General features: G+C 43.7%; 1 protein-coding gene across 5 annotated transcripts in view; it reads left to right on the plus strand.

The window, feature by feature from the left end:
- Window positions 1-2,520: 2,520 nt before the first annotated feature.
- The window catches only part of Ppm1b (protein phosphatase, Mg2+/Mn2+ dependent 1B), a 53,216-nt gene continuing 43,431 nt past the window's right edge, over window positions 2,521-12,305 (plus strand). For 4 of the 5 annotated variants that reach the window (XM_005077260.4, XM_005077261.4, XM_005077262.4 and 1 more), the window contains exon 1: window positions 3,586-3,704. The gene's annotated coding sequence lies outside the window, so the exon portion shown is untranslated. Of the gene's footprint in view, window positions 3,000-3,585; window positions 3,705-12,305 lie in introns of those variants that run through there. The other variant, XM_040739130.1, reaches the window with a different exon arrangement.

A 12,305-nucleotide genomic window follows, 5' to 3' on the forward strand; every position in this document is an offset into this window, starting at 1 on the left:
CTTTTTTTTTTTTTTTTGGTTTTTTTTTTTTTTTCTGGTTTTACGAGACAGGGTTTCTCTGTATTGTTTTGGAGGCTGTCAGACCAGCCTGGCCTCGAACTCACAGAGATCTGCCTGCCTCTGCCTCCGGAGTGCTGGGGTTAAAGGCTTGTGCCACCACCACCCGGCTGGCCTCAAACTTGATGCATAGCCAAGGATAGCCTTCAACTCCTGATCCTCTTGCTTCCATCCCTCAGGTGCTGAGATTTCATTTTCGGACCACCATGGTAGAGTTCTGGTCTACCTCCTGTGAGAATTTAGGTTCAATCTCAGGATTTCAATGTACTCAGCGTACTTGAAGCTTGACACTAAAGTGCCTCAAGAAATCTCAGTAATTTGTATGAGACAGGGACACAAATAGAGAAGACTTTCTTAACGTGAGACATATGAAGATTCCCAACGCCAAGCAGACTGTCATTAGGTACTGCTATGAACCACTCTCTAGGTAACTCTGAAATAACTGTGTGGTGTTGGAAGTACTGTGTCCAGGATGGACTTAGGGACCATCTGGATTTGATTTTGATCTTATCATGGTCCCTATTTTGGAAAGTGAAGTCCCAGACTGTAATCTCCTTATATAAGATGTGCCAAGTAAAGGTGTGATTTCAGGAAATCTATTCTACAAGTCATTTACAGAATACTTCCTAGACTGGCAAAGAAGGCTGTTCTGGCAAAAAAGCCTGCCACCCAGCCTCATAACCCGAGTTTCCATCTCCAAGACCTACATGATGGTGAGAACTGATTTCAATGTCCTTGCTCCCATCCCCACCCCCAATGAATGAAAATAAAACCTTTTTGATCCCATAGTGCGGATCCTTGCACTAAATGGAGCTACTTCCTTTTCTTCGTTGATGCTCACCCTACAGTATGCAAAAATGAAGAAAAGGAAATTTTATGGCTGTCTCCAATTTTCAGTGCCATAGGGTCTAAGAGCTGGTGTGCAAAACAAACAAAACAAAACAAAAAACTCAAAACAAGCAAACAAAAAACCCAGCATGTGAAGAATTATTTTAAAATTTACTCTTTGAAATTCAATCCCCAGAATCACAATGGTAAAAAAAAAAAAAAAAAAAAAAAGGTACTTTTCTGAGCTTTGTTCCCAGAGTTCCATTTTTGGAGGCATGAAAACCTCAGAATCTCATGTGATTCTGATGCTGTGTGTTTGCAGTGCCACTGTGCTGTAAAAACACCATCTGTGTCCACTTGACACAAGTTAGTCATCTGAGAGGAGGACACTTTGATGTAGGAAACGACGCCATATAAGATCCAGCTATGGCCAGTCTGTACAGCATTTTCTTAATTAGTGATTGATGGGGGAGGGTCCAGCCCACAACCCTGGACAGGTGGTCCTGGGTTTTATAAGAAAGCAGGCTGAGGGAGCCGAGGAGAGCAAGCCAGAAAGCAACTCTCCTCCATGACCTCTGCATCAGCTCCTGTTCCAGGTTCCTGCCCTTCCTGAGTTCCTGTCCTGACTTCTTTCAGTGATGGGCTACAATGTGGATATGTAATACCAATAAACCCTTTGTTTTCCAAGTTTCTTTTTAGTCATGGTGTTTCATTGCAGTAATAGAAACCCTCAGGCACCATTCTTATACTTGAGGTTCCAGAAAAATCTGAATTGCAATCAAGTTGTTTATTTCTGCCACTTTCACCGTGGCAACTGCTTCAGAAATATGCCCTTCTTTCCAAAGCCGAGTAAGTTGTCCCAACTAATACGCAAGTATGAATGATGTTTAAAACTTATTTCAAAGACTTGTGCATATATCAACGCTTGCGTGTTAAAAAAAATCTCTCAAGGTAAACGTTTAAACGCCCCATTACACCTTCTTTTTTTCTTCTTTTTTTTATATTTTATTTTCCAGTTTAAATTTAGATAAGAAACGAGGTTGCTTCACAAGTCAGTTCCAGGTCCCTCTCCCATTCCCTCCCCCTCCTCCCGTGCCTCCCCCGCCCCATTACACTTTCATTTGGAGGAATTAACCTGGCTCACTTTCGAGTTAAATCTGACTGCTAGATGACCATTTAGAACTCTTGTAACTTATTCTGGATCCATCCCGGTCTTTGCTAAGTATTCCTTGCAGCCATATCCACAAGGAGAACCCTTTATGTCATTACTACCCTAAACACTTGTTTCAGTGATCACCTACCACCCCGGTCTGGGGCCAGCTGTTCTGCCCACCACGCCTAGCAAACAGCAGGTGTTCTTGTGAGAGGGGAATGACCTAGCGAATATTAAGCGCCTAGACGGGTGTTTTAAAAATGAGCGCCAAGAAACAAAACGTCGCCTCGTCCCATTTTCTCAACTGCCCGCCCACTCTCCCCTGCTGGAGACAGGTCGTGCAGGTAGCCCAACAATGAGGCACTGATTGGCCAGAGATGATTTCATTGTTAGGGAACATCCGGGCTTACCTCCCTCCCTGCAACACCTCCCCAGAGCTCTACGCGCCCAGTTTCCCACTCCCGCGTGCGCCCCACCCGTGGCTGAAACAAAACAACGCCTCCCTGCAGCTTCCCTGTCGACCACTCTCTCGGTGCTCTCCCGGCAAATCTCCAAGTCGAAGAGAGACGTCTGTCTCGTCCAATAAGGATCCAGGGGTGGGACCAACCTCCACCTATAACTGCACTGCCCGTTGGTTCCCCCATAGCGTTCCTTTTCCGCGAGGCTTAGAGGTCACGGAACTGCAGGATCCGCAGACTCGGGGCCTGGCTGCATCCGAAGACCAGCCAGTCGCTTTTGGGATACTTTTGTGCGTTCGTTTAAAAAAAGCCGGAGAGACGGACTTGGAAATTGATTGAGTGACGGACAAGCCGAGCGAGCCAATGACCGGAGGCCGTTCGGACCAATCAGACAAGTGGGCGTAATTTGACCGACGGAGGACTCTACCTATGGCTGCTAGGGTGGGCTGGCCGGTGATGTCGGGAGGCGGAGCAAAGCGGAGACGGGGCTGAATAAGTTAATGGTAATAAAGGGTTGGGTCTCACTGGTGGGCGGTGTTTGATGGATAGTTGATTTGGCCAATGAAAGGTGGGCAATGACGCCCAATGGGAAACTAAAGACACAGAGGCGGGGCTGCGTGGGCGGGGAAAGCGAAGCACACAGGGTACTGGGGGGCCGGACTGGGAGGGACGACGTAGATTGACGTGCCTTTCAGCGAACCGTGAGCCGCAGTGAAACGCGCGGCTTCCCAATGGGTGGCCGCGGGGGGCGGAGCCTGAGGAGGGGCGGAGAAAGACGGCGGTGTGGGGAGGGAGTTGTAGAAGGAGCGGTGCGGCCGCTGCTCAATGGCGGAAAAGTCGCTGGTGCTCTGACCGCCTGGTCCCCCTGGCAGTTGCGGGGGAGTTTCCTGCCGGCGCGGCTGGAGTGTCTGTTTCTCCGCGTCCGGTAGCTGGAAGATGCTCCAGAGAGACCAGGCTGCGGCGGAGGTGGTGGCGGCGGCCGAGTCGGCAGTGGCGCTGGGGTGGAGAGAAGGCGGCGGCGGCGGCGTGAGGGGCCGAGCGGTGTAAACAGCCCGGGCGGCGGCGGCGTGAGGGGCCGAGCCCCCGAGGGCGAAGCGGCGGCGGCGGCGGCGGCGGCAGGGTCGCGTCTCGGGAGGAAGCCGGGGGCCGCGGGCGGCTGAGCGGCGGGCGAGCCCGCGAGACCTCGCCTCCTCCTCCCTTCGCCTCAGGTAAGGCCGCTCGGCGGGGCGCCCGGCGGGCGGAGTGGGGAACGGCCGTCCGTCCGTCCGCCCGTCCGTCCAACTTGCTCTCGGAGTGCTGGGCTAGGCCCCGGCCCTGGCCGCCGCCTCCGCTCGCCCTCGAGGCTTCGTTGTGGGGGGCGCGGCGAGCGAGTAGTTTGCCGGCTCTCAGGGAAGTCGCCTGCTTCCCCTCTAACTCCGCAGAGTGCAGGCAGCGCCCGTGGGCGCCTGGGCCACCCCAGTCCTGCACGCCGCGATTGAAAACACCACCTTTCCGCCCTTGCTCTCCGGGTCGCCTTCTGCCCTCCCCTGCGCCCCGCTTCACTTCCTCGTGAAGTCTTTCTGTCTGCCTCCTTCCTCCTCAAGCACTTTAAACCGTTTCTTTTGCTCCTCCTAATCAGACTTTCTCTCTCTGCCGTCTGTGCCCCCGTTCCCCACCCTTCCCGTCACCAACACTGTCCGAAATTTTAGGGTGTCGTGCATAACAGCGGACTTCTTTAAATGAAATTGCTACGAACTCTGTCCCAAGTCTATTGGAAGTCCATTAAGAATAAACTGGTCAGTTTTATGTAGAGGATCACTTTTAATGTACTTTTAACTTTAAAAGTCATTGGGGGCGGGTGTCATTAAGTATTGAGTGAAAAATAGCCCTGAAATAGTTTTCCAAATGAAGGGCTTGATGAATGTTGGAAATGTTTTCTTCGTTTTTTTTTTTTTAAGTTGTGTGACCTCTAATACCAGTTTTAGCTCTCCTAGTAAGTTTGCTGATCTTAGGTTTGCCGATCTTATTTGGCAAAAAAAAAAAAAAAAAAAAAATGCCTCAACCATTTGATAGCAGCGCAGATTCATCAGTATCCAAGCGCTTCTAAAAACAACTTGGAAACTTAAAAACAAGTACGAAGCTGCCTTGATAAGTCACAGGGAACTTTTAAAATAGGCCCCGCATGTTTAATGTATCAAAATAAAGCTGGCAGTAGTCTTGTAAAAGGGATTATTAGGGAATTTGAGTTGTCTTCAATTTTTTGTGACTATTTTGGGAAAAACATTCTTTTTCAGTTGACAAAGTTTTACAGCTACTGTGATGTGAGCATTACTGAGGCTTATTGTGGGATTAGCACAGGAACTCTTTATATTTGAGCGACTCCATGGATGGAGAAGTGGTAAAATTGTGCAGTGAAGACAGCATAAGTCACAGTATGTTCTGGCAGAAACATGCCATGGCCACTGAATACTAATAGATATTATTTCATTTACTTTCTCTTGTGCAATCACAGTTCCTTTTGTAGGTCTGCTGTGAAATACACCACCACTAAATAACTATGGAGGTTATTCTGATTATTATCGAATTTTCCAATAATATAGACTTGTAAAGAACACATTCTTGCAATAATACTTAGCCGATAATCTTTATTTATTTTATTTATTTTAAGACGGAGTGTGGGGGGCTTATTATGTAACTTGAGATGTCTAGTGTGGAACTCAGACTGTCCTTGAACTCACAGACACCTGCCACTGTCTTGAAAGTGTCAGGCTTGAGGGCCTCCACCACTACACCCAGCTAGATGGTGGGTTTTTTGTTTGTTTTTTGTTGTTGTTTTCTTCCAAAATGGACAGTGAATGTGCTGTTACAAGAGTTTTAATTTTTTTCTTTTACTGTTTATTATTTAGTTAGTGAACTAACATTCCCCCAACCCCCGCTAATTGTTAAAAGGGTTTTGTGTGTGTGTGTGTGTGTGTCTTGTTTTTTGTTTTTCTTTGAGACAGGATCTCCAAAGTGTAACTGGGGTTGGCCTTGGGATTATTGTGTAATCTATACAGGCCTCAAAGTGATCTTCTTGCCTCAGATTCTTAGAATTACAGTGTGTTACCATTCTTGTCTCTCTGTATTTTTTATATTGTTTGTATTATGAGTGTTTGCTTTTGTGTGTGTGTGTGTGTGTGTAAGTGCTCCACGCGTACCACCACGTGTGTGCCTGGAGCTGGTGGAGGCCAAGAGGGAGTGAGAGGGCATGAGGTCTCTTGGAATGGGAGTCACAGGCTACTGTGATCTGGCATTGCAGTGTTGGGAACTGAACACAGGTCCTCCGCAAGAACAGCAAGTGTCTAACTGCTCTCTAGCCTCTGAGCTCGCTCTCTGTCTCTCCCTCTACTTAAAACTTGAAATCTTGTCGGCTTTTACTTCTTTTTAATGGTTGTGTTTTTTCATTTGGCGTTTTTCCCCCCTCTCATATAAAGTCTTAACAGAGCTTCTGCCTGGCACCTTTTGTGTTTACGTGTCATTGTATATTTTCACTTGAACTTTTTTCGTATTTTTATTAGTATTTCTCCTTTCTGCACCATGGCTCTTGAATTGGTTACCTTGATTATTCTTTTGAAAGTGAAAGGCAGAGCTTTCAGCACTTGTGTTTTGATGTTGGGTGTCTTGTTTCTGTGCAGACTCCAGGAATAAGTTGAGGGTGCCTTTTTTGTTTCTGTGATGATCATGTCAGTAAACTATTTTATGTTAGTAAGTCACATAGTTACTAAATCCCCCAAGATTATATCATCAAAAGGAATGGGATAGTGTCTAAATAGCTTTGCTTCTAAGAACAGTTGATAAATTGATATGGTCAGAAAAAGTAGCTCTTGAAAGTTACATTGTCTCCTGTAATAATGTATGGTTTTTAGTGGGAACCTTTAAATTCAGCTGTAATTGGGATTGACAGTCTCTTGGCAGTCTGCTATAGTATCACCTAGATAATGGAGATTTGCTAAAAACTATCAGAGCCAAGAGTGCAAGGTCTGTGTCCTTGCACATGAGTTGGTGAATATTCCTTTTAAATTCTATGATATTGGGAGTGAATGCTCTCTCCCTCCTACCATTGATGCTGTAATGTATGTAATTTATATTTTATGAGTATTTATGTGCTATTATGTGTAGACATTTAAAAGTGTATTGTAACCTAATCTTGCACAGAAAGTAGTAAAATAATCCCACTAGTGGTTTCTTCTGGCACTCAGGAAGTTGAAGCAAGATGATAGCAAGTTTCAGAAGCTACATAGTAAGGCTGCCTTAGGAAAAAAAAAGTACAATGTATAAAATTAACTGCTTAGAAAACATATTTTATGTTTTCTTCAAAATGCTGTTATGATAATTATTCTTTAAAGAAATTAGGAAAAACAATGTATAAGACTAAAAAGGTTTTTTAGTTGTGGGATTTTTTTTCCCAGAATTTAATTGAGTTTATTTGTGCAGTAGTTTCAGGTATGATTAATGGTAAGACATTTAGAAGGATGCGATAGCTTTAGATTTCCAGTGATTCTTCCTTGTTCCTATTTTATTTTTTTCTTAATTTTATGAGAGAGAGAGAGAGAGAGAGAGAGAGAGAGAGAGAGAGTGTGTGTGTGTGTGTGTGTGTGTGGTGATACCTGCCCACTTGCCACTTTGCCAAGGTACATGAGTGAAGGTCAGTTCTCTCCACCATGTGGATTGTGAGGATCACACTTGGTGCTAAGGAACCTTTACTCCCCAGGCATCTCCTCAGCTATTATGTTTTACATTAGTGAACTAATTTTAGAATTAGATGACCTAGCCAGGCACTGGTGGTAGTTGATGTGCTGGACTTTAACTCTAGTCTCTACAGTAGTCTCTACCCAGGAAGCAGAGGCAGGAGGATCTCTTGAGTTCAAGGCCAGCCTGGTTTATAGAGCAAGTTCCAGGACAGCCAAGGCTACACAGAGAAACCCTGTCTCCAAAAAACAAAAGCAAGCAAACAAACAAAAGACCCTGAATACTGCTGTTTAAAGCTTTGTTGTAGAATGTAGCCAAGGTAACATGCTAGCAGAATTGTATTTGTTATCTGAGGTTGTGTGATGAGGGTCTTGGAAATTTGGGCAGACCCCAGCTATGTGATCTAAAACCACTTCCCTTCTCACTGTTCTGTAAACTTAGTGAGGGTAAGGTAGAATAAAATTAGGGACTATTTGGATTTTGGAGTTTATACTTGGTGAGTATAAGGCATTTTAAATCGACAGAACTAATCAGTTTCTAGCAGTTAATTTAATGATTATTCTTGAAAAAGTTCCCAAAGCTCCATAATCTGTATTTTACTGCCCTCCCCCATTTAGACACAGTTTCTTTTATTCCAGGCTGGCCTCAAATCTCAGGTTAGCCTTGTCCTTTTGACCCCCTGCCTCCACCTCCTGAGAGCTAGGGTTTTGAGTGCACAGGCCTGTTTGGTTTGTGTGTTGGTGCTGGAGGCAGGACAAGGGCTTTTCCAATGAATGCTAGGCAGGTGAACGAGCTTCCCAGCTTCTTCTTTGTCTGTGTTTTTGTGGTTGTTGCTTGCCTTTGGTTTTCTCTACTCACTGTCCTAGTATCTTAGTCATTTTGAAATCACCCATGTTCACGTCCCCTGAGCACCTTCTCCCTCCTTGTCTTCCCCTTCCCCTGTGCTTATCACATGGAACCTAGGACCTCAGAAAGAGCTCTATCACTGAGCTACAGCCCCAGCTTGTTTTCAAGTCTTTACAAGTAAAATATTTCCAGCAGCCATCTCTAGTCCTCTCCAGAAAGAACACCCTTTGGATTAGCTTTCAGTGGTGTGATCAGGCAATTGGGTCGGTGAGGATAAAAAGCCTTTTTTTTAAAACTAACTTCTTGATTATAACAGTTCTAAATTTGTATGTAATACTGTGTTGGAGATTTAATTATTTAATTTAGTAACGCCTGGTGTCCTAGAAGATGTGAATATCATGTTAGCTCACTTTTTGTTGTTTTGGTGGAGGCGGGGTTGAACCCAAGGTCTCACGCATGATAGAGTAGCCATCTGTTACTGAGTTACATGCTCCAGCCCATGACTTTTTTTCCTTCGTATTTCAGAGTGCTATATTTCCCTGATTTAATTTTAAAAGAAACATTTCACTTGTGAAGTATGGTCATGACACAAAACACTTCCGAAGTAAAGTTAACTTTTATTAGGTAATATGTGACCATATCACAATATGTTGACATAACATATGCCTTTTTTGTTGTGGGGGATTTTTTTCCTTGGAGGAATCTCCCTGGTAGCTACTTTGCTGACTGCCTCTAGAACTCCTGTGTAAACTAGGCTGACCTCACAGAAGACTTCCTGCCTCAGCCTCCACATGTAAGAGCTGAGACTTAAGTATATGGAGCAGCAAATGGTACTTTGCCCAGGCTGTCAGGACTGGGGGATAGGGAGAGGCCAGCCTGGCCAACACAGCCAGTTCCAGGTTTCAAGGCTACAGAGAAACCCTGTCTCGAAAACCAAAAAAAAAAAAAAAGTTAGTTTGAACAATTTAGCTCAAAAACTCAATAAATAGCTTGATCACTTGTAGTTCATACACTAGACTTAATTAAATGCTAAGGCTTGTGATATTTAAAGCAGTTTACCAGTTTGAAGCTTTTACACTTGCCAAATTGTGTGTGTGTGTGTGTGTGTGTTACAGGGGTTGACACTGTCCTTGCACCAGTGTACTCTAACAGACCCTAAAATACTGAATACTTTATTATTAACTTGTTAAGACTAAAATAGATCCAATGTTTTCTTTTGGAGAATTTTGAAATGTCAGGTTTCCAGGCCGGTCTGGCTACATAGTGATACTGTTTAAAACAAAACAAAACAAAAAAAAACCAAATAAACAAAAAGGAGTATCATATCATCAAGGTTGTGGTGTTTGGCTTTACATTAACTTCTTGGAAATTAAAAATCTTGACTTTAGAAAGATCATTGCTTGGAAAACTTACTTTGTATCTGTGTGCAGAACAGGACCCAGGCTCAGAGCGTCCACTTTTTGGATTGGACTCTGTCTACTGTTGAATGGGGTTCTAGGGATGGGGCCAATTACTGAGAGAGAAGGGGAGGATAATATCTGTCTCTAGGACTGTTATAATTATTGTTTATTTAGAATGACCTTCACTACAAAATAGATTATTAGTGAAAAATACATTGTATCAGGGAAACTTTTTTTTTTTAAATAAAAAACAAGCAGGGTGTTGGTGGCACACATGCCTTTAATCCCAGCACTTGGGAGGCAAAGGCAGGTGGATCTCTTGGAGTTCAAGGCCAGCCTGGTCTACAGAGATCTACAGGTAGAGTTCCAGGACAACCTCCAAAGCAATCCAGAGAGAAACCCTGTCTCGAAAAACCAAAAAAGAAAAAAAAAAAGGGGTTAAATTCTCGTTTGTAGAATAAGATTTGTAATATAAATGAAAGTAAAGCAAGTGGGTAGTTTGTATTTTGATAGGTGGTGAGTGCCTGAGAAGAAACAGGATTAGCATAGGATATGTGGATGAATTAAAAAATTTGAAGGATAATATGGGTGATGGCACACACCTTTAATCCCAGTGCTCCAGGAGGCAGAGGCAGGCGGATCTCTGGTCTACAGAGCAAGCTCTAGAACAGCCAAGGCTATGGCGAGAAACCCTTAGTTTTAAGCTTGAGGGTGTTATCACTGGTTCTTAAATGGAATTGCTTTTTATTTTCTTGATTAGGTGTGATGTGCTCCAAATATTGGAAAGGGATAGGTACTAGGTGTTCTTATGAGTTGGAGAACATAGGCACCAATCTGTTACTTGAGGGTATCTAACCCTCTGAACAGTGTAGGTCCACTACCCCAAATGAGACATTCACCTCCGAGGTAAGGGCCTTGTATTTCTACTGAACATGTAGTCCTTTAGTGTTTCCTACAAATGAGAAATAATTTAACTTAAAATGATATGTTTGATATTTGGGAGGCTTTCTGTTTTCATTTACTGTAGGCTACAATCTACAGAGAAGTAAAAAGTTCACAATGGTAAAGTATTTAATATGTGGCTCTCTGTTGTTATTCTTGGGTTCACTGTGTGCTTTGTGTGTACTAGATATCTTTCAGATTGGAATGAACAAAAAAGACAAAAATCCCCTCTCCTCCCAATAGATCTATATTTAAGATAGCCAGTGTGCGACTCTTGGGTTCACTGTATAGCTGAACTTCCTTTTGGACTGGCTTCAGACATTCAGAGAACTTTCTAGGGTGTGTATGTTTTCTATATGCATTTAAAAACCTACTAGAACTTAGTCGATGTCTTTTGTTTGTTCCCACTGTGTTGCCTAGGCTTCCCTGGAACTCCAGAGCTCGGATGACCCCCTGCCTCAGTCTCTTAAGTAGTTGGGCTACCGATTTGTGGTCCCGAGTCCTGCTGAGCTTCACTCCTTTTGAAAAAGGAGGGGAAGAGTTTTGTATGATTGGACGAAATTTGGAGTGTGTGAGGAAAGAGGCAACAGTACTTGAGAGACATGGATTTCAGTTTAGAATGGGGCAGAGAGAGAAAAGCAGCCCTTGAACTAGGACTTGGGTGTTTTCCATTACTGCCAAACTTCAGAGAGGTGAGTTTCTAGGAGGGAGAGTAGAGAAGGGTAGCGGGAAGAACAGCGCTTTCAGTGGGCCTGTTGTTGACCGACAACAGAGATGGAGAGTGGTAGAGCTAAGCAGTAGGGTCCCCGCTTGATCTTCAGCACCACGAAAAGCAAACCAGTGGCTTGGGACTATCTGTAAAATGTGAGTTGTTATTTGTGTTGGGAACGGACCTTGTTCTGTTTCTGATCTTAGTTGAACATAGCTGAATGGTTAATGGCTGACCAGTAGTGTCTGGCAATGCTGTCACTGACTTGTGGCCTCTACTTTTGTTCTCTGGTTATTTGATAGTTCTGCTAAAGGAAGGCTAAAAGGCCACTTTGTTATAGTGCTGTGTGTTCTGATTGCTTCCTTAATTCTGTGACATTGGCATATTACCTGAGGTGCTTTTGCTTTTTCTGCATTGTTAATAATTCCTGCCTGTAAAGCAAGTGCTTGCTTTCTGCCTTTTGTAGCCAACCGAATAGCCACAAAACTCTGTTGCTTTCTGTGTAATGATAGTGTTTGGGAAATATGTTTGTCTTGAGGTTACACAAGCATTTCACATTAATCTTAAAAGAGTGTTTTAAAATTTTGATTCATGATCTTTTCATTTATGAGTCAGTGAGATTTATGGTCCTCATTGCAGTGAATCAAGATTAGGTTTTTCCTTTAGTGGGAACTGACTTATTTATTTTTTATTTTTTCAAGGTACGGTTTCTCTGTGTAACCCTGGCTGTCCTGGAACTCGATTTCTAGACCAGACTGGCCTCAGACATAGAGATCTTGCCTGCCTCTGCCTCCCGAGTGCTGGGTTTAAAGACACGTACCACCACCACCCTGCTGTATTTATTTACAATGTAAAAATGAACATTTGTTCCATTTATGACCTAAGAGACGATGTTAATTCCTCCCATTCTAACCTTCGCATTCCCTTTTGTTGGAGAGGGGTGATGGGGCTCGTGCTCTCAGGGTCTTGAGCATGCACTCTAGTGTGGAACTGCACACCCAGCCTCTTAGTTTGCTTGATTAAAGTTTTAATGGTTGATGAGCCTAAGTTTGGGTAAACTGGCTTTCAACAGCTTAGGAGTGTCTTGAATCAAATTGTAAAGTATGAGGACAAATTTCAGCTTAATGAATAATAGTTCTCAATTTTTCTTTAAACAAAATCTAGTTTGTTAGGTTAGTATAGGTTTGCAAGGGTCACTAATGACT

This window comes from Mesocricetus auratus, unplaced genomic scaffold (assembly GCF_017639785.1).
Source record: "Mesocricetus auratus isolate SY011 unplaced genomic scaffold, BCM_Maur_2.0 Super-Scaffold_100676, whole genome shotgun sequence".
NCBI classification, from domain to species: Eukaryota; Metazoa; Chordata; class Mammalia; order Rodentia; family Cricetidae; genus Mesocricetus; species Mesocricetus auratus.